Source organism: Schistocerca cancellata, chromosome 6, assembly GCF_023864275.1.
Source record: "Schistocerca cancellata isolate TAMUIC-IGC-003103 chromosome 6, iqSchCanc2.1, whole genome shotgun sequence".
NCBI classification, from domain to species: domain Eukaryota; kingdom Metazoa; phylum Arthropoda; class Insecta; order Orthoptera; family Acrididae; genus Schistocerca; species Schistocerca cancellata.
Window position 1 is genome coordinate 652,141,032 of NC_064631.1, and position 21,973 is coordinate 652,163,004.

Sequence of the window (21,973 nt, forward strand, 5' to 3'; positions counted from 1 at the left end):
TGCTGCGACAGACTTTATAGTATTCTTCTTCTTGTCTGCAGCTGATGTGGTCATTTCTACATCTTCAATTGTTTTATATATGGTCTGTCTTGAACGTCGGCGATATCTTCTGTAATAAGGCATCGTGGCAGCGTTCAATGCAGTTGCCTGTGCAGCAGCAGCAGCGCGAATGAGCTGCTACGCAGCTGATGACTTTTTGAGATGAATGAGGAGGACAAAGAGTGAATAAGTCATTTTCTCAAAAAGCTGATTTTCCACCTATCCACCCGGATTCATTACGAAGGCGCACCGTAAAGGACATCTTAGCATAACAGCCTGTTTCGAATGGCAAACACTTTTACTTATACGGCGAAGCAGTGATAGGGCGTCAACTTGCACAAGCAAGAAAATCCAAGTTGTAGCTAGGTTGTTTAGGAAGGATAGGAAAAAGTCTTCTTAGATAATGGTGGAAGACATTAACTTCCCGACAAAAGTGATTCAGTGGATGTTAAAAAATATTTGAATAAGCAGAAAGTGTATGCCAAATGGACGATCGACGATGAATTTGATCAATAATTACCAGAATATCCTTACATAAGAAAAATGCCATAAATATAAACACCATACCCGTCGCAGACCCATAATTTTTTTAACTTGCCCCCGTAATTTCGCAGTGATCTGTACCGGTTTCAAAAGTGACTTCTATTTCACGTTATTGAAATGCTGCAGGAAGAGTATGATGGGTGGACCCGTTAGCTCAGACATAGAGAACAGCAGTGTTTACTATACTCTAACGACAGTGCACTTCACATTTTGCGTAGCATTCAGCCCCGTGAAAAGCCCATTTAAGACTATCTGACGCTCCAGATGGTCAACGGAGCAATTTTTTCAAGCCACTCTGACAATAAAAACGCGTTACTCTGTCCTGCATTGTGACGTCAGAGAATAGTGCACGGAAGAGTCATTTATGTTGAACAAAGACACGAAAAGAACCAGTTACCACTGACTGTGGAATTGCAGACCACAAATATTTTAAATATGTCATTTGGTCAGCTTAGGAGCTTTGTTTGTAACGACGTGCGTAAAGCTTGGGATTGTTCGCGTGTGCTACAAATTGCACAGAAGAAGTAACGATAAGATACGTTAAACGTCGTGTAGACTTATCGAGAACTAGAGGCGAAGTTTAAGAATGGATATGTCAAGGATGGACGCACGGACAGGTGGAACAGAAGAAATTCTCCTCAAATGATTTCGAGAAGCTACAAAAACATAATTTGCGAGAAAGGCCACGGTCGACTTCCTACTCCATTTTAGTACATCATAAATTTGTAGTTGACCTCTAGAGAGCACATCGTACGTTACTAACTTTCCCTTATACAGGGCTATTACAAATGATTGAAGCGATTTCATAAATTCACTGTAGCTGCATTCATTGACATATGGTCACGACACACTACAGATACGTAGAAAAACTCATAAAGTTTTTTTATCGGCTGAAGCCGCACCTCAGGTTTCTGCCGCCAGAGCGCTCGAGAGCGCAGTGAGACAAAATGCGACAGGAGCCGAGAAAGCGTATGTCGTGCTTGAAATGCACTCACATCAGTCAGTCATAACAGTGCAACGACACTTCAGGACGAAGTTCAACGAAGATCCACCAACTGCTAACTCCATTCGGCGATGGTATGCGCAGTTTAAAGCTTATGGATGCCTCTGTAAGGGGAAATCAACGGGTCGGCCTGCAGTGAGCGAAGAAACGGTTGAACGCGTGCGGGCAAGTTTCACGCGTAGCCCGCGGAAGTCTACGAATTAAGCAAGCAGGGAGCTAAACGTACCACAGCCGACGGTTTGGAAAATCTTACGGAAAAGTCTAAAGCAGAAGCATTTCTTAAACAGGAGATTGGAAAACCGATGGATCGGTCGTGGTGGAGATCATGATCGACAATTCATGTCATGGCCTCCACGCTCTCCCGACTTAACCCCATGCGATTTCTTTCTGTGGGGTTATGTGAAAGATGCAGTGTTTAAACCTCCTGTACCAAGAAACGTGCCAGAACTGCGAGCTCGCATCAACGATGCTTTCGAACTCATTGATGGGGACATGCTGCGCCGAGTGTGGGAGGAACTTGATTATCGGCTTGATGTCTGCCGAATCACTAAAGGGGCACATATCGAGCATTTGTGAATGCCTAAAAAAAACTTTTTGAGTTTTTGTATGTGTGTGCAAAGCATTGTGAAAATATCTCAAATAATAAAGTTATTGTAGACCTGTGAAATCGCTTCAATCATTTGTAATAACCCTGTATAATAAAGGTAGTTAAACCGCTATCAAAACCTCTCTCTATTTTCGTTAGAGAATGAAATGATCGTACGTTATTGTGGGCCGGGAGTCCCCCATTCGTGGGCGTTCGGCCGCCGAAGGCAAGTGCTTATTGCATTCGACGCCACATTGGTCGATTTGCGCGCCGGAGATGGGGATGAAATGATGATGACAAAACAACAGCCAGTCCCTGAGCGGAAAAAATTTTCCGCCCCAGCCGGGAATCGAATCCGGGCCCCTTAGCGTGGTAGGCGGTAACGCTACCGCTACGCTACGGAGGCGGACTTCGTTAGAGAAGATCTGCGCTTTACGCGCGACAACATTTTGTGCATAATGCGAGATATTACGGTGTACCACAGTAATCACTGCTACAATAGTTTGTCAGACGGTCGACCTCAAATTTCGACCATAACTGATACTACTAGATATTTTGATTGTGTAAACTTCATCCACCTGCACGAAAGCTTCAAAGGTCCGGTTGACATCACAGCTCGCAGCAGCTGAAAAAGTTCATCGAAATATGGTGCAGAAAAATGAATCCAACAACTAGGTAGAGCACCCGAGAACATAACGTTAACCAGTTACGCCTAGAAAACCTGAGACATCACGTCACGAATTTAATTTTATTACCTCTTCGACGGAAATATGAAACGTCAGAAAAGGTAAGCCGCAAAACATAATTTAAGCATTTTTGGTACTCATTTTACAATCTCGATTTTATTCGTTTTATCGTCTTCCGTACTTTTACATAATCTGCGTGTGCTTAGGTGTTTCGACCGTTACATATACTTAACCAGCTTACTGCATGAACCCACAGACAATAATTTCTCTACGTGCCTTGTGACATTTTGGTGGTGTTTCGTGCTGTTTAGGAACTGCTTTACGACTTTACGTGCAGAACGTGCAATCGACTAATCGACTGGTCGGACGAATAATGACAAGTGTACTTGATTATACGTGTCTTTCAGTTTATACTTAATTGGGTTGGTCTCTATTTCGAAAGCACTCGTGCAGAATGAACGTGCGGTACTTGACTTCCGTCAGAGAGCGCTTGAGTTAATTCAGTGGAGGAGCGGTGTATTTTAACTCTCAAAGTCGCGTAACAGCAGCCTTTGATGTGAACGTTTGCAGGGGAGACGTGTAATTTTCGAGAGCTGTGACGTCTCGTATGAGTTTCCGCGAAATTCCTGTGAGATGATCCTGTAGTATTAGCAACCATAATCAAATACTCAAGGCGTGTATTTCAACAGAGAGTTCATCAGTAGGCAACTATCAACATATTGTAGACGAAAGTGGATTATAATAAACTAGTGATCTTAAGTTAATTTAAAAGCAATATTTAACGATTGAATGTAAAGTATCGATTTATAATTGTAGAGTGAAAACAGTATCACCTGACTCGAAATTATGCACTTCGACACCGGTAGACCGAACGAAATGACAAAGAGATGAATAAGGCATGCTGCCTTGTATTATGATTCTGTTGTAAGAGGAAATTATTTTGTCCTAGCTTTAAGTTGCAAACTTAATCTTTTTGCTGCGTGCTGCAGTCTCTACACTGGAAAGAGCAGCAACATAAGTAAGACATAGTTCTAAGTCGTATTTATTAGGCGCCAGGTAAAATTTTCTGTAAATGTACTTGCTTATTGATGTGAGATATTGAAGAGTAGGAGGGGCTTTAAATAAGTAATACAATACTTTTTTCAGACAGTTTCAGTCGATACAATGCCAAATCTCTTGTGATACACACCGAGCGAGGTGGCGCAGTGGTTAGGACACTGGACTCGCATTCGGGAGGACGACGGTTCAAACCCGTCTCCGGCTTTCCACATTTAGATTTTCGGTGATTTCCCTAAATCGTTTCAGTCGAATGCCAGGATAGTTCCTTTCAAAGGGCGCGGCCGATTTCCTTCCCCATCCTTCCCTAACCCGAGCTTGTGCTCCGTCTCTAATGACCTCGTTGTCGACGGGGCGTTAAACACTAAGCTCTTCCTCCTCTTTTGATACAACTCGAAATGTTCCCGCTGCAGCCGTTATAGTTTCGCGAAGTTCTGATAGGTAGCGGCGTTATACATAACCTTTAAAATGGCGCCTGTGACTGAGGCGCGTTGCAGGCAGAGAGTTCCCTTTTGGAGGAAAACCAGAGCATCGCAAATCTTCATAGGCGCCTGTAGGATGTCTGCACAGACCTGGCAGTGAACAAAAGCAAGTTGAGCCGTTGGGTGAGGCTTCTCTCATCATGGCAATAAGGTCCCGCCGACGTGTCCTATCTCACGCTTGACGCCCAGTCGCACACAGCTGTAACTTTGCGACATGCAGACGCTCTCATTCGAGGTGAGCGACGTATTTCAAACACCTCGCTGAACAACTGGTCGTCGCTGTTGGTAGTGCTGACACAATCTTCAACCAGTTGGGTGTGTGCTCGCTGGGTTTTTTGCCGTCTAACAGAAGACCGTAATGGGCAACGAAGGACCGTATGTGGAGGATTGCTTGCGCCCTAAGAGGCACAAAACTTCGATGACTGTTCTTTCTCATCTACCCTACAGCCAGTATCTCTCACTTTCCAATTTCCATCTGTTTGGCCAAATGAAAAATGCACTCCATTCGTGGCTGATGGGGAGGTTATGGTGGAGTGAGGCGTTGTCTAAGACATTGAACCAGTAGAGTGGTACCATGCAGCCATGTAGGCCCTTCCAGTAAGGTGGCGTAAAGCTGTCGTACTAAACGGATATTATGTTGAAGAATAGACTGGAAAAGAGGGGTGAATAATATGGTGTACTGGAATCCTAAACAGAAACAAAATTCTTTCAGAAAAAAATGAGTCGTATTGTTTACTGATCGGTCCTCTCAACTATTTCTTCAATAAATGTGAAGAGCCATCGCTACGAACGCAGTTAGTTTCTTTCTGATCCGCGAAATTAGCTTATATAGCTGACTTTTTTTTGTTGTCCTTTGTCTTGTCTCTTATAATTCATCCTCTTAATATTCCCTTTTTAAAAACATATCGTTTTTGAGGGAGAGATAAAAAAGCATTTAAAAGTTGCAACACATTTGTTGGAGCTGCATGTGCAATTCCATCATTGATTCTGACTTCTATGTGATTAAGTAACAGCTGCAGCAGAATATACCCGTTTCTACCGCTATGTTTCCTGTGCACTGCGCACCGCAATTTGTTAACTTTTTCCAATTTTTGAGCGCTTTAGAATCTACATTTCGTCGAACAGGATGTTTACGTCTGTAATGTTCTGCATTATTAATTTAGTAGTCATTTGTGTATGCAACTTACACATCACTCGCAATGCTTTTTGCACCCGTTGAAAAAGTACCTGCCTGGACCATCAAGAACCAAGTTAATTCGCTACTTATCGGGGCATAAATGTAATAGGATAACAAAACATATTTTCGATAATATTAATAAGAATACTTCCTGCAAAAATTTCATTGACGTCGTTAATTTTAGGTTAAATAATTTGAGCTTGAAAAAATTCTGTAAACTGGATTGAAAACTTTATTACATGTTGAATGCTAGTACGAGGCACATACTCATTAAAATTTGGCAGCTCCATAAGTTTTCTATTACTGCTCCTGTAAGGCATCTTCTTCTTGTAATTTAAAGAGCATTATAGCCTTTTTCTTGAATTTTTCCTTCGCCGCGCAGCATCTTAGGGACTGCTTCATCCGTCGTCGATATCTAGATCAACAGAGCTAGTTCTGGGAGGTTTGTAATGGATTTCTGGGACTCCCGTTCTCTTGGAACATTCCATACTGATCTGGGAAACAGCTTCTACAAGAAGTGTCTTGGTTTCAGACACAACAATTTCTTTGGAGCACTTGGAGGAAATGACACTGTGGGAACTTTGATTTGCATTTTCCATCTTGCAGCCAGCATATATTGCCAGTAGTGCATCAGATCCTAGTCTCCGATATATATGCACTGCGTTCACCACAACATCAGTACAAAAAAAAAATGTTTGTATTTCCTCTACGAGGTCCTGACGCTGTACCCAGTGCAAAATTGCTATTGTAAAAACACCAGGACAATTCACCTAATGGACTTTTTTCATGGTGCGGTTTTTTGTCACTGCTCACACAACGGTGTAAGGCTGACTTAACACTCTTTAAATCTAGGACGTTATTGACAACTGCTGCTCTATAACAACTAGTCAACTTTTTAATTGTAGAGTGAACCAACATTGTAAAGCAAAAAGTTTTTCCATCGCTGTGAAGATGATTCTGTCTGATGGCGATACACATCAAAAATCTTTCGCGCAGCCCTTATTTCAAACATATTTTAGACGTACTTGTAACTTGAATACGCGAAATCGTTTTGGGATCTAAGATTAAAAACTCCAAAGATGAGGAACAGCCTTTGACGTTTTTTGGAAAAAGTTGAAGTTTTAAGCTGGAGTCACCCCTTACTCTCTGATACGAAGTAGAAGAAGTGCGTCACACGCAGAAGTGGAAAAAGTAGACACACCTTCGGTAGTCACTTAACTTGTCTGGTCACAACCAGTAAAACTGTGCGCCTGATGCACTGACATCTTATTATCAACCAAAAGTAACTTCAAATGAACCATGTATTAATAGCAAGGAAATGTTAAACTGCGACTGCAGTCTGTATTGCAAATATAGGTTAAACGTCCGTCGTAGAGGCGTGTAAAAACAAGAAAGAACAAGATAACATTTACGGCGGCTAATAGAGATTCCGAATGCAAAATAATTTAGGTGGAGGTAAGAGTTAAAAGAGAATCAAAAATGGTCATGGAATGCTTTCATGGACCGCCTGCCACAGGAGCAATAGTGGTGTAACATTTGAGAGGAAACTTGGAAAAGAAAAGAAGTAATCAAAAAATTTCAGTCTCGAGGGCGTTGCTGCAGCGTGTCTACAACGTAGCACGACTCCTGTGGTGGTTTATAAGTACCGACATGGCGGCAAGTGATTAGTGTGGCCTTCGTCTCTAACCGACTAGAATGCGGTAAACGCAGAAAAGTGAACTATGACGATATTATTATCAAATGCATTCAAACAGGACCAACGTACTGTTGGTCTGATCTTGGCAGGCGAAGATCAAACACCGGTAAACATCCATCAGAGAATGAAGAATTTGTATTGAGTAAGCATGTCTGTCGAAAACCTTCATGGATAACGTAGAAAGCCCCATGACTCTTTTCGCGGAATATGCTGTTGCAGTCGCAACGGTAGAAAGACGTGCAAAGGATCTACGCTTGGGGCAATGATCAGCAGTTTACCCTCAACATAAAAAACTATGATATATTGCTCATAAACAGACAGAAAGGCCCATTACTGTAGGGTTGGACGACTGAAGAACAATCACTGGAGGCACTCACATCCACAAAATAAGTGTGTGCGGATGGATTGGACGTTGAATGATCACGTAAAGCTAATCACCGGCATGGGGGATGCCAGATTGAAAAACTTGGAGAGCACAAACGAGTTAGCTTACGAAGCACTCGTTCAACCAAAATGTGAATATTGCACGTCAGTTTTGGAGGTAGCTAACAAGCACTCGTCCGACCAGAAGTTGAATACTGCACGTCAGGTTGGGACCAGTATCTGACAAACTTCATAAAGGAAACATAGATAATCCAAAGAAGAGCAGCACGCTTCGTGACAGGTTCATATAGTAAACGAGAAACTCCAGTGGCAAACGCTGCAGGAGAAGCGCTCTGAAGGACGTTGTTGTCTACTGTTAAATTCCAGAGTGCTTACGTTCCTAGAGCAGTCAACAAATTGCTTTCTCTTCCGTGTAATCTCGCGAAAAGACCGTGGAGGTACAGAGAGCTTCCGTCAATCGTTCTTCCCGCGAACTATTCACGACTGGGACAGGAAAGAGGGGGCAAATGACGGTGATAAATGACAGTGGTGCACAAAGTATCCTCGACCAAACACCGTAATGTAGGTTGGGGATAATAGATGCGGACGTTGATGTGGAAGTACTTGAGAAAGAATATTCCGAAATATTTGCGATAGCACAGGGTTGTTAAAAACTGTTGTTTAGCTGCACTACGTGTATTACGACGTCATATCAATTTGTTAGGAAGCGATTCTTTAATCAAGACTGACAGTTTCGAGTTTAAAGAAAATTTTATACTATTCCGCAGCTATTAAAGTTACTGGCTTGAGAGTTGAATGATGAAACATTATTAATATTTGAAAGCGTTGTGTGAAGATTTATTAGAATCGGTGCATTGTAACAGACAATATTAGAATCCACAGGTTCGTGTGCTTTAGCGACGTGATACACTGTTGGACAGTAACATGCCGTATGACAAACCTAAGGGTGGACACAGAACTCTAGGTCTACATCTCCAGACTGCATATTCAAGGGAGATCAGTATTGCCTGTTAATGAACGGTTAAATGCCGCTATGACCCAAGTATAAAATTATCCTCTGAGGATTAATAATTTTTCGATACGTCCATTGTAATGTTAAGATGACTGAAAAGTTATAGATGTTGCCTTCAATGGAAATTAAAAATATCACTACAAAATTGTGTATAATTATATTAGATAAAACTGATTCATATTACTTTTTCATAATTTTATTGATAGCAAAGTGGAATATAGAAATTACAATATATTTTAAATTAATTTTCTAGTTCGTGAAATCATCTTCAGTTGCCGGTTACAATGAAAGTCCAGCCCTACTGTCGTTGCATATCGCGGTTTCTTTGGAGCTGACTGATGGTACCACCGAATTCCTGCCTAACTGAAGAATTCCCATCCGGTATGGCGGTTATTATGGAAGATTGGACCGTTTTTAGAATTCTCTGAATATCTTAAAGCAAATCAACTCCTATTGGAACACATGACTGGTCTATTGCTCTCAGCAGGTTTAAGTTTTGACTTTTTTACTGGATGTTACCCAAAGATATTTGATGAATGTGAAAACCATGGGGTATGTAGAAGACTCAGAAACACGCAGCTTATTTCGTGTTTGAAGTATTGCCCGTTGTTATGACATTTACTTTAAACTTGATATTAAATTTGGCGATAACAGCCATTACTCAGTTTGAAATAATTTCTGCAATGTTTCTCTCTTCAGACTGGAAGCTCTCTAGAAGGTACAATTATATCGGCGTCTTCTCGTATATAAAGTATGCCGTGTGGGACATACACTCCTGGAAATTGAAATAAGAACACCGTGGATTCATTGTCCCAGGAAGCGGAAACTTTATTGACACATTCCTGGGGTCAGATACATCACATGATCACACTGACAGAACCACAGGCACATAGACACAGGCAACAGAGCATGCACAATGTCGGCACTAGTACAGTGTATATCCACCTTTCGCAGCAATGCAGGCTGCTATTCTCCCATGGAGACGATCGTACAGATGCTGGATGTAGTCCTGTGGAACGGCTTGCCATGCCATTTCCACCTGGCGCCTCAGTTGGACCAGCGTTCGTGCTGGACGTGCAGATCGCGTGAGACGACGCTTCATCCAGTCCCAAACATGCTCAATGGGGGACAGATCCGGAGATCTTGCTGGCCAGGGTAGTTGACTTACACCTTCTAGAGCACGTTGGGTGCCACGGGATACATGCGGACGTGCATTGTCCTGTTGGAACAGCAAGTTCCCTTGCCGGTCTAGGAATGGTAGAACGATGGGTTCGATGACGGTTTGGATGTACCGTGCACTATTCAGTGTCCCCTCGACGATCACCAGTGGTGTACGGCCAGTGTAGGAGATCGCTCCCCACACCATGATGCCGGGTGTTGGCGCTGTGTGCCTCGGTCGTATGCAGTCCTGATTGTGGCGCTCACCTGCACGGCGCCAAACACGCATACGACCATCATTAGCACCAAGGCAGAAGCGACTCTCATCGCTGAAGACGACACGTCTCCATTCGTCCCTCCATTCACGCCTGTCGCGACACCACTGGAGGCGGGCTGCACGATGTTGGGGCGTGAGCGGAAGACGGCCTAACGGTGTGCGGGACCGTAGCCCAGCTTCATGGAGACGGTTGCGAATGGTCCTCGCCGATACCCCAGGAGCAACAGTGTCCCTAATTTGCTGGGAAGTGGCGGTGCGGTCCCCTACGGCACTGCGTAGGATCCTACGGTCTTGGCGTGCATCCGTGCGTCGCTGCGGTCCGGTCACAGGGCGACGGGCACGTGCACCTTCCGCCGACCACTGGCGACAATATCGATGTACTGTGGAGACCTCACGCCCCACGTGTTGAGCAATTCGGTGGTACGTCCACCCGGCCTCCCGCATGCCCACTATACGCCCTCGCTCGAAGTCCGTCAACTGCACATACGGTTCACGTCCACGCTGTCGCGGCATGCTACCAGTGTTAAAGACTGCGATGGAGCTCCGTATGCCACGGCAAACTGGCTGACACTGACGGCGGCGGTGCACAAATGCTGAGCAGCTAGCGCCATTCGACGGCCAACACCGCGGTTCCTGGTGTGTCCGCTGTGCCGTGCGTGTGATCATTGCTTGTACAGCCCTCTCGCAGTGTCCGGAGCAAGTATGGTGGGTCTGACACACCGGTGTCAATGTGTTCTTTTTTCCATTTCCAGGAGTGTATAAACGAATGTTTCTATTGTTTTCCAGCAATCGTTGACTTGACATGGGATATCTCCTAATAACATATCGAACCTCCTTTTCCCGGCGTAGTGCAGAACTTCGACGTGGAATGGACTCAACAAGTCGTTGAGGGCCACTGGAGAAAAAATAAGCCTTGCTGCCTTCATAGCCGTCCATAGATGCGAAGGTGTTACCGGTGCAGGATATTGTGCTCGACGTGATCTCTCGATTATGTCCAATGAATGTTCGATCGGATTCATGTCGGGCGATCTGAGCAGCGAAATCATTCACTCGAATTGTCCAGAATGATCTTCAATACCAATTGCGAACAATAGTGGCCCAGTGACATGACGTCGTGCTTTGTGAACACGAAGGCCATGAACAGCTGCGTGGTCACTAATTAGCGGACCACAACCATTTCCAGACAGTGGTTAGTTCAATTGGACTGCCGGTTGCTGTGGTCGAGCGGTTCTAGGAACCACGCAGCTGCTACGGTCGCAGGTTCGAATCCCGCCTCGGGAATGGATGTGTGTGATGTCCTTCGGTTGGTTAGGTTCAAGTAGTTCTAAGTCTAGGGGACTGATGACCTCAGATGTTAAGTCCCATAGTGCTTAGAGCCATCAACTGGACCAGAGAACCCAGTCCATTACTGTAAACACAGCCCACACCACTGTGGAGCCACCACAAGCTTGCACAGGGCCGTGCTGACAACTTGTGTACTTGGCTTCGTCAGGTCTACGTCACATTCGAACACTATCGTCATCACTTACCAACTGAAATGGGGACTCATCTGGCGAAGACAGGATATTCCACTCGTCTATGGTCGAACCGATATGTTCACGAACCCAGGAGAGGCGCTGCAGGCGATGACGTGCTGTTAGCAACGGCTTTCGCAATGGTCGTCTGCTCTCATAGTCCATTAACGCCAGATTTCGCCGCACTGTTCCAGCGCATACGTTCGTCTTCGTCCCACATGGATTTGTGCGGTTATTTTACGCAGCATAAGTTCTACACTCCTGGAAATGGAAAAAAGAACACATTGACACCGGTGTGTCAGACCCACCATACTTGCTCCGGACACTGCGAGAGGGCTGTACAAGCAATGATCACACGCACGGCACAGCGGACACACCAGGAACCGCGGTGTTGGCCGTCGAATGGCGCTAGCTGCGCAGCATTTGTGCACCGCCGCCGTCAGTGTCAGCCAGTTTGCCGTGGCATCCGGAGCTCCATCGCAGTCTTTAACACTGGTAGCATGCCGCGACAGCATGGACGTGAACCGTATGTGCAGTTGACGGACTTCGAGCGAGGGCGTATAGTGGGCATGCGGGAGGCCGGGTGGACGTACCGCCGAATTGCTCAACACGTGGGGCGTGAGATCTCCACAGTACATCGATGTGGTCGCCAGTGGTCGGCGGAAGGTGCACGTGCCCGTCGACCTGGGACCGGACCGCAGCGACGCACGGATGCACGCCACGACCGTAGGATCCTACGCAGTGCCGTAGGGGACCGCACCGCCACTTCCCAGCAAATTAGGGACACTGTTGCTCCTGGGGTATCGGCGAGGACCATTCGCAACCGTCTCCATGAAGCTGGGCTACGGTCCCGCACACCGTTAGGCTGTCTTCCGCTCACGCCCCAACATCGTGCAGCCCGCCTCCAGTGGTGTCGCGACAGGCGTGAATGGAGGGACGAATGGAGACGTGTCGTCTTCAGCGATGAGAGTCGCTTCTGCCTTGGTGCCAATGATGGTCGTATGCGTGTTTGGCGCCGTGCAGGTGAGCGCCACAATCAGGACTGCATACGACCGAGGCACACAGGGCCAACACCCGGCATCATGGTGTGGGGAGCGATCTCCTACACTGGCCGTACACCACTGGTGATCGTCGAGGGGACACTGAATAGTGCACGGTACATCCAAACCGTCATCGAACCCATCGTTCTACCATTCCTAGACCGGCAAGGGAACTTGCTGTTCCAACAGGACAATGCACGTCCGCATGTATCCCGTGCCACCCAACGTGCTCTAGAAGGTGTAAGTCAACTACCCTGGCCAGCAAGATCTCCGGATCTGTCCCCCATTGAGCATGTTTGGGACTGGATGAAGCGTCGTCTCACGCGGTCTGCACGTCCAGCACGAACGCTGGTCCAACTGAGGCGCCAGGTGGAAATGGCATGGCAAGCCGCTCCACAGGACTACATCCAGCATCTCTACGATCGTCTCCATGGGAGAATAGCAGCCTGCATTGCTGCGAAAGTATGATATACACTGTACTAGTGCCGACATTGTGCATGCTCTGTTGCCTGTGTCTATGTGCCTGTGGTTCTGTCAGTGTGATCATGTGATGTATCTGACCCCAGGAATGTGTCAATAAAGTTTCCCCTTCCTGGGACAATGAATTCACGGTGTTCTTATTTCAATTTCCAGGAGTGTATATCAACACTGACAACTCTGTGCGGTTGTCTCTGCTCTCGGTCTTTACGTGAATGCCGTCGGCTTCAGCGTTGCCCGTGGCGAGAGGTGATGCCTGAAATGTGGTATTCTCGGCAAATTCTTGGCAGTGTGGCTTTCCAAAATGGAACGAATCGTGCGTCTAGCTTCAAATACCATTCGGCGTTGGAAGTCTGTTAGTTGCCGTCGTGTATCCATAGTTACGTCAAAAACCTTTTCACACGAATCACCTGGGTGCAAATGTCAGTTACGCCAATGCGTGCCCTTTCGTGCCTTGTGTAGGCGATAGCACCGCCATCTGTGTACGTGCATGACGTCACCCCATGACTTTTGTCACCTCATTATGTATTTAACGTTATCGTATTGTGGGGCATTAGAGAGTTTAATAACGTCCCCGAAATTGCAATTATAATTTGTGCAAAGTCTAATCATCATTTTTTAAAATGTTGTGTAATTAATGGTATAATTTTATTTAATGTGATCGGTTTTACAAAACTGAGAGATTTACTTATGGAAGTTACAAACGAAAATCAGATGGGGTGAGGGTATCACAAAAGAGAAATCAGGAACTCGTCGTGAAGCAAATGACACTTTGCAGGATGGATACAGAATGAGACTCACTTTTATTTCATGGAATGAGAGCGTTGTCTGAATTATAAGTAGACATCAGTGAGGACGATTTGCAACAGCATTTCTCCACTTTCTGCGGAAGTACCATTAGTTGACTGCGGTTATGATCAGAGTCTAAGGCCAAACCGTTTCGTACGTGCTACTTCTGTTCAGGTCTGATGAGGGACCGGGATAACAGTTATCTGCTGACAATTACGTCAGTTTCTTTTATTATTCAGTTTGGTAAAATGATTCCAAGCATCGCATCAAACTCTCCTAGCCAAAGGTGATGAAGTTGGCATGCCTCTTGCAACACTGAAACTACGTTACATGGCAGGATTAAAATACTTAATTATTTTTGGTTTGCCATGTTGAGATTACTGCAATTAAATAATACTTTTCCACCAGACGCGTTTCGATTTTATTTACAAAGCATTTTCTGTGGTCGTTCTTGAAATATGGATAGATAAAACATCTGAAAATTTTAGTCGTTATAGATTAAAAACTGTATTTCCTTATGAAGCTGGCACACAGTTTGTTTTTACGTCTTGTTTACATACTCTGAAAATCACTGTTTTATCGTCGCTGTCAGCGGACGTTCAGGTCGAAAGAAACTTGGGTTCACATTCACTCTTGGTTAATTTCCCGCCATTTTTAAAGCCACTTGTTCTTAAGCTCCATTGGCGCTATTTCCCCTTCACGTCACTTTGTAAAACACTACAACAGGATATGAAGTGTAGTTCTACGTATTCAGTAATCAGCACATTGTTTATGTTTATTCACTTGTTTCTGTGTAGTTTGTGAGCGTTTCTCCCGCATTCGTGTGTGTATCTGGTCGTGTGTGTGTGTGTGTGTGTGTGTGTGTGTGTGTGTGTGTGTGTGTGTGTGACAGAATGCCCCCAGAAGATAATTTGTAAAAAAAGTGAGTCATGTCTGAGGTTTTTTTTACATCTTTAATCGCAACAAAATTAAGGTGGAAAACGAATAGTAATTGACTAAAACAGATGGCGTAGAAGATGGGCCATGCAATCAAACATAAAATATTTTTCACTAACATACATTCGCAAAACATTAAAAACTTATCACAACAAATTTACGCACCATTTGTTCTGTACTCTACACATATATGAAAAATTTAATAATATAATATACATACTGTTATGATCATAGTTAAGAATATTCACACTGATCTGAAATTAAATGAAAGTGCTGAATCAAGACATAATCAAGTCAAACTGCGTGCTTAACCAATGACCAAGCCAAGAGCACTGCATGGTGAATCAGTGTGTGACACTTGAGCACACAGACTGGTTAACCTCAGAGTCACCTGTGATCTGCTCCATGGTGAATCTGAGCAGACAGCTGTCTCACCAAATCCTGTGGGTCAGCTACTTGCATCTCGCTCGCTCCCAAGTGAGTTACCAAGATCTTTCACTTTACTTTCCCAATGGAGTGTCAAAAGAGGGCAGCGTGCCAGCACCTTGCAAACTGTTATTTCAAATTAAGAGTGACAGTAGAAGGCAAGTACGTATCTTCTGTGTTACTATGAAGTTATGTAGAGCTGACCTTTCTCTGCTTTCTATTTTTTTCGTGGCTGTCAAAGCTGTCATACATATACATAATCTATTGACTACTTTTTTGCAATGTGGTATGTGTGGTATACCATGCCTAATTCAGCATGTCACAAAGGTTACTGCTGAAGCAGCTGGCACTAGGTGCTTGATTCCACACATTGGCGTTACTGGAGAGACATTCTGGATTGAAGAGCTACTGCTCCTTTTTCTTATATCAAGGATCACTCACTGTGTGGAAGGAACTAGCTCTTTGAATCAGTTCAGGAGCAGATTGTCGGTCTCTGTGTCGACAACGCCACTGCAATGCTCTTTCCAGAACACACCTTACTAGTTTAAGAAAATAATATTATTATGGAACTATTAGTATAGCTCATTTAAAAGTCAAGTTTTATCCACTGAACGTCACAAGAAATTTGCATGCTATGAAACCAACCAAGGGTAGGAATTTAATGTTCGCCTGGCTCTGACGTTCCAGCTGAAACTAATTTAACTAATAACTGCGCTTTAGCACGACAGATGTTAGCTGGGACAAGTAAAACTCACACTCTCCAACATACTTGTTACCGAATGGCTGTTATTTTATGTCCACATCCCCACAGCCATCCACTTCTGATGTATGGGCGTTTGCAAAATCTTGCTCGATCTTACGTCCCCTCCCATGGCCCTACATTATCAGACTGCCTTTCTCCAACCTGTGTCTGTAGATAAAACTGTCCTCAACGCAGCTAGCTTGAGCACTGTACTGCTGTACTGTTTGTAGGCCTATTGTGAGCTATATATTCTTCTCTTTGGTTATGACTAGGCGAGACTATAACTGTTCCGCCATAACTGTGGTTTCTTTTACTACTCGGTGATGTAGCACATAGGGACTAGCACACATGAAATATTAGTTCACTTTGTTAAATTAATGATAAAAAGATTTACCTAACTTGGCTCAGTTCTTTGCCACAGGGAATCATGATAATTTACAGCTGTTAGTAACTATTAAAGTATGACTTACTGTTTCTACATTAATTAACAAACTGTTCCCTTGAAGTAAAACGTTACACATTTACGAAATTAGAACGCCATCTGAAACTACGCGTTACTCTATAGATCCACCTGTTTTTTCAAGTGGCGTTTGCGATGCCCCACCCAGTTCTATCCTTATATGGATCAGTTTTCGTCTATAAATGACCGTGGTTGGCGATCGGACTCGTAATTATAATAGACGGATACTCGCGTGCAGTAAGACCTCAGTGTTCACTTCACTAATCGCTCTAAGCGCCGCAGAACTACGTTCTTACAACACAATCTTTCATTTTTAATAATTGGAACCGATCTAGTAACTTGACAAGCAAAAATGAGGTAGGAGAGCACACAATATAAGTCACATCCACTCTGAAATATCGACATACACTGCATATGGACACTATGGATCCTACACATGTATTACTTCCACTGTCGCAGAAAACTACACTTTCATCAGCACAGAATAAATCTATTTTAAACTTGAGACAAAAAAAAAATGGTTCATATGGCTCTAAGCACTATGGGGCTTAGCACCTAACTAACCTAAGGACATTTCACACATCCGTGCCGGAGGCAGGATTCGAACCTGCGACCGTAGCAGCCGCGTGGTTCCGGATGAAGCGCCTAGAACCGCTCGACCACAGTGGCCGGCAAACTTGAGACACTTTTATATAAAATAATACTGATATGTTGAGTGGAACGATCCTGCTAAGCATTGAATATGAATTAGCTACTGCGGTGGTGTTATTTGAAGTTTTTGTAACTAATAAACATCATTCTTTAACATTATCTTTACACAGAATTGACCACTGCCTGAAAATGAATTTTTTACACTGATGTTTCCTGATAATTTTCAACGTTAAGAAATTTTGAACTGATAGTACTTTAATGCAACGTATTCCGCCCCTGGTAGCTGAGTGGTCAGCGCGACGGAATGTCATACCAGACGGCCCGGGTTCGATACCCAGCGGGATCGGTGATTTTCTCCGCTCAGGGACTGGGTGTTGTGTTGCCCTAATAATCATCATTTCATCCCCAAGTCGCAAGTCGCCCAAGTTGCGTCAACTCGAAAGACTTGCACCTGGCGAACGGTCTACCCACCGGGAGGCCCTAGCGATACGGCATCTCCAATGAAACGTAACAAAAACGCTTTCCTGCGCTTTTGTTGAAACACAACTTTAGTTTGTCTCATACCATCAATCAGTGAAATCGTATGTTCTGAACATCACAATAATAATCATTTTTGTAGTAGTAAAAATGTGTACAATATTTTTTGTTGCCTCTTCTGTAACTGCTTTTATTGCCCTTGTCAATGTAATAACATAGCTGTTACTTTGAGTTCTGTCTGATACTTTGCTTAGTACGGAAATAATAATTTTAAACACTTTGTATAGGAATGTGTATATCCAACTTATGATCTGAAAATGTAGCTGATAAAACATCACAGAATGTGAAAAGGACGCACTACTGCATTGACAACACTGTGATAAAGCTTGTTGTTTTTAAACACTTACCTTGTACTAACTTGTACAAAACGACGAAGAATCATAACTTTTACAATATGTATGTTACTGTGAAAAATAGAATATACTGATCTTCACCATACTAATAAATGCTTCAGTCCTTGAGTGTTGAGCAACGCATTGCAGCCTCTGACGAGATTTTGCTACTGATGAGTGGTTTAACAGCTTTTACACAGTGCCTTCCAAGTCGTTAACTCCCATCATAATATTTTGCCAGAACAGAGAGTAATGCTGCCACGTACTGTCTGCCACCTTCACAGCAGACTACTTCCCACTGGCTCTCGTAATAACATGGCCACTTCTGACTGGTTAACAGATATGAGCCGTGGTAAAAATTGCTGTTTTGAAGAGCGCGCCGCAGCGCGTAGTGTGAAGCAGTCGCCCTCCGTTTCTGGCGGTGGCGCCGCTGTGGCAATCGCAGCTTTGATGTCTCCCTCTGGTGGGAAAGGGGAAAGGTTGCCTGTTCACGTGCATTTAAGGGTCGGTATGAGCTCGCCAGTCGACACCCCTCTACCATCCTCCACACCTACAAATCCTTAATCTGTCCCATCCTCTGTTATGCCAGTCCTGCCTCGATATCTGCCCCCCCCCCCCCCGCCAAATTCTATAAGTCCCTCCAGATCCTTGAGCGTCATGCACTCCGCCTCGCCTTCCGTATCCGCCTCCCGTCCCCCACGCGGATCCTCTATGATCTCATTCCTTTCCCCCATCTGCTCCTATTCCTCGAACATATCTGCATCCTCTACACCCCCCGCCGTCTTGAACCCCCTCACCCCCTGGTTGCTCCTCTCCTCTCCCATCCCTGCCCCCTATCACGTCTTCACCGTTGTGTCCGCCCTACCCTCCATCTCTACACCCTCCATCTCCTTTCCCAAGGTGGCTTCCATCAACCCCCCCTTCCGGACGATGCCCTCTCTCCCTCCATTTATCCTTCCTATCAACTCTGATCCTCACTTCCCCTCCTTTCCTCTGTCCTTTCCCTGGGCTCCCTCTTCCCCCCCTTCCGTCCTGTTTTCTCCCCACTAAACCTCTCCCTGCCTCCCTTCTCCCCCCCCCAAGTCCTTTTGTATTCCCCTCCTCTGCCTACCCCACTCCCTGTCGCGTCTGCCCCCCACCCCTCTTATGGGTCCTCATCCTCCATCAGCTCCTTTCCCGGTTTCCCCCTTCGCTTTTACTCTCCTTTGCCCCCTTTTTTGTTTTCCCATCTTCTGTCCAGTTTCCCCCCACCTGCTCTCGACTGTGGCATGTCACATTTGCCAACTTTTTAGTGCAGTGTTCCAGTGACTATTCAGTGTTATTTGTCTTTCTCATGTTGCGAACAGAAACCATGCTGTCGCTAGGTGTGAATTTTATGTCTTTTGCGAACAGAATCCAGACTGTCGCCGTGTTTTTTAATTGTCTGTCTATTGTTTTCCCTGTCTGCTTCGTATGTATTTTATTAGCATCATCATCCCTCTGTTGTTTGTTTTAAGTTCCACGATTTCTTTTCGCCATGTTACTCTAAGTCTCCGATTTTATCGCCAGTTTTTTTATTTATTCTCTTGAACTTTCTCACAAAATCTGTAGGCTGAAGAGCGGCATACTAAGCTGCTGCCAGCCCGCCCCCTTCGGGGGGAATTGAAATTCAATAAAGAAAAAAAAAAAAAAAACCTCGCCAGTCGATCAGTCTGGGTCGTCTGCATTTGTTAGGCAGTTAGTGTCTGTCCGTCGTTCGGAGAGCTAGTATGTCTGTCGTTCGCATCAACCTTTAAAGCCGGCAAAATGAGAGTCTTTCCACTCCGCCAGTAAGAGAAATCAGCGAGTGGTCGCCAGGTCGGGGCTTAGTTCCTGCATCTGAGTCTGCGCGTTAGGCCGCCAGTCTGCTCGAGTTTGCTCAGGCATTGGTCATCGGCGGTTGGATCGATCGGTTGGTCGGTCGCGCACTGAGACACAAGATGACTAGTCCCTTTTGAGCGTCGGCGCATGTGAGGTCGCCACGTGAGTCCAATGGGCCGCGGCGTATAGCGAGGGATAGTGACTTCGCGGTCGACACGAGAGCAACAGGAGTGAACCCACGACATCAGTCTGGCCGATGCGAGCTGCGACGCCGTGAGACGGGAGATCGGCGCGCCTTCCTATGTCCGTTGAAGCGGCTGGCAGCGGACGTTTCGGGAGAGCGATTTGGGGGTGCTGCGCCAGGTCGTCTCGAGAAATCGCAGTATATTAGCAGTTAATTGACTGGTGATATGTTGTTTGATTTACTCTTGTTAAATTATACTTGTTTTCTTGGTGAGGTCACCAGCCGTTTTGCTTTGGGGTCGTCCCACCATTCTTCTCCGTTTGCCCTCCTGTGGGAAGGTGGTTGTTTATAAATTGGGTGGTTCGTTTTTCCCTTGTGGAGTAGGGGCGGGTTAGAGCAACCTGCGGTTCGGGTTGTTCGGTTATCTCCCTCTCAATCTAAAAAAAATGTTCAAATGTGTGTGAAACCTTATGGGACTTAACTGCTAAGGTCATCAGTCCCTAAACTTACACACTACTTAACCTAAATTATCCTAAGGACAAATCCATGCCCTAAGGAGGACTCGAACCTCCGCCAGGATCAACCGCACAGTCCATGACTGCAGCGCCGTAGACCGCTCGGCTAATCCCGCGCGGTTCTCAATCTAAAGTACGTTAGTAGCTGCCTCTGTCATGTTTGTCGGATTTGTGTGTTAACGAATTTATTGCTTGGAGTGTAACGGCCTAATACCTGAAATATGGTTTGATCTTTGGAAACTTTGATATTATTGCCTATGATCTTGAGAGGCGATATCTGTGTACTGTAGAGCATCTTAACTATTGTTAGGCCAACCTTGTAGAATTTTTTATAAGATTTCATTTCATCATTTTAGTATATAAATTTGCCACCCTTTCACCCTAAGACTTTTCTTAGAAGTTAAAATCAAGTTGCATCTTCGGGCCGGCCGGTATGGCCGAGCGCTTCTAGACGCTTCAGTTTGGAACCGGGCGACCGCTACGGTCGCAGGTTCGAATCCTGCCTCGGGCATGGATGTGTGTGATGTCCTTAGGTTAGTTAGGTTTAAGTAGTTCTAAGTTCTAGGGGACTGATGACCTCAATGTCCTTAGGTTAGTTAGGTTTAAGTAGTTCTAAGTTCTAGGGGACTGATGACCTCAGATGTTAAGTCCCATAGTGCTCAGAGCCATTTCAACCATTTGCATCTTCGGTGGCAAGGTTAATATTTTAATTGTTAGTGTTTTGTACCATTTCCATCCATCCTACGGGGGGTGCGTGGTTTGTGTGCTTGTGTAAGTTGGTAAAACTCTTAGTTTAAAGTTATCTGGTGTGTTGCAGATTTGCAGCGGTGTAGTCTTTCAGAGGCTGTTGTGAGCGGTCGTAACTAAGGCCGTGTCAAAAGGGAGCGGCAAGGTTCTCTGCCCGAACGCTCATACAGTCAAAACCTGTTTCTCTCTGCTTCTGAATAAATTGTATGATTGATATTTAGAGGGTGCTTTCTGATTATAATTTTAAATCTGTTTCTTTAAAAAAAATGCTTTTAGGCACTATTAAAGTGAATAAAATTTCCATTTGTTAAAAGGAATTTGGTTATGATTTCATCAGTTACTCCCTGGCAACTACTTCCATGCTTACGTAGTGTGATTAAATGTGTTAATGTTTTGATGAATCATTAGTAAATAAAATAAATTCTTAAGAATATTCTTTGAAAGTAAATCACGGTTCAAGATACCTGCTTAGTACTCATTATGTGTAGCAATAGTTTCTCGTCCATCCGTGGCCGTTTAAGAGTGTGCTCAATTTAATCACCACACAATCCAGTACGTGGGCATCGCACCACATGGTAAACTGCTCTGGAACGTTTGTCGCAACGTTTCCCCGTCTTATCCTTCCGCGAGGGAGTCCCTGTAGATCTTAAGCCTAAAGCCAAGACTCGTTACAGCTTTAATTACA

General features: G+C 44.7%; 1 protein-coding gene across 1 annotated transcript in view; it reads left to right on the forward strand.

The window, feature by feature from the left end:
• LOC126088464 (pikachurin-like) overlaps positions 1-21,973 on the forward strand; it is a 1,041,406-nt gene that overhangs the window by 410,828 nt on the left and 608,605 nt on the right. The window lies entirely within an intron of this gene.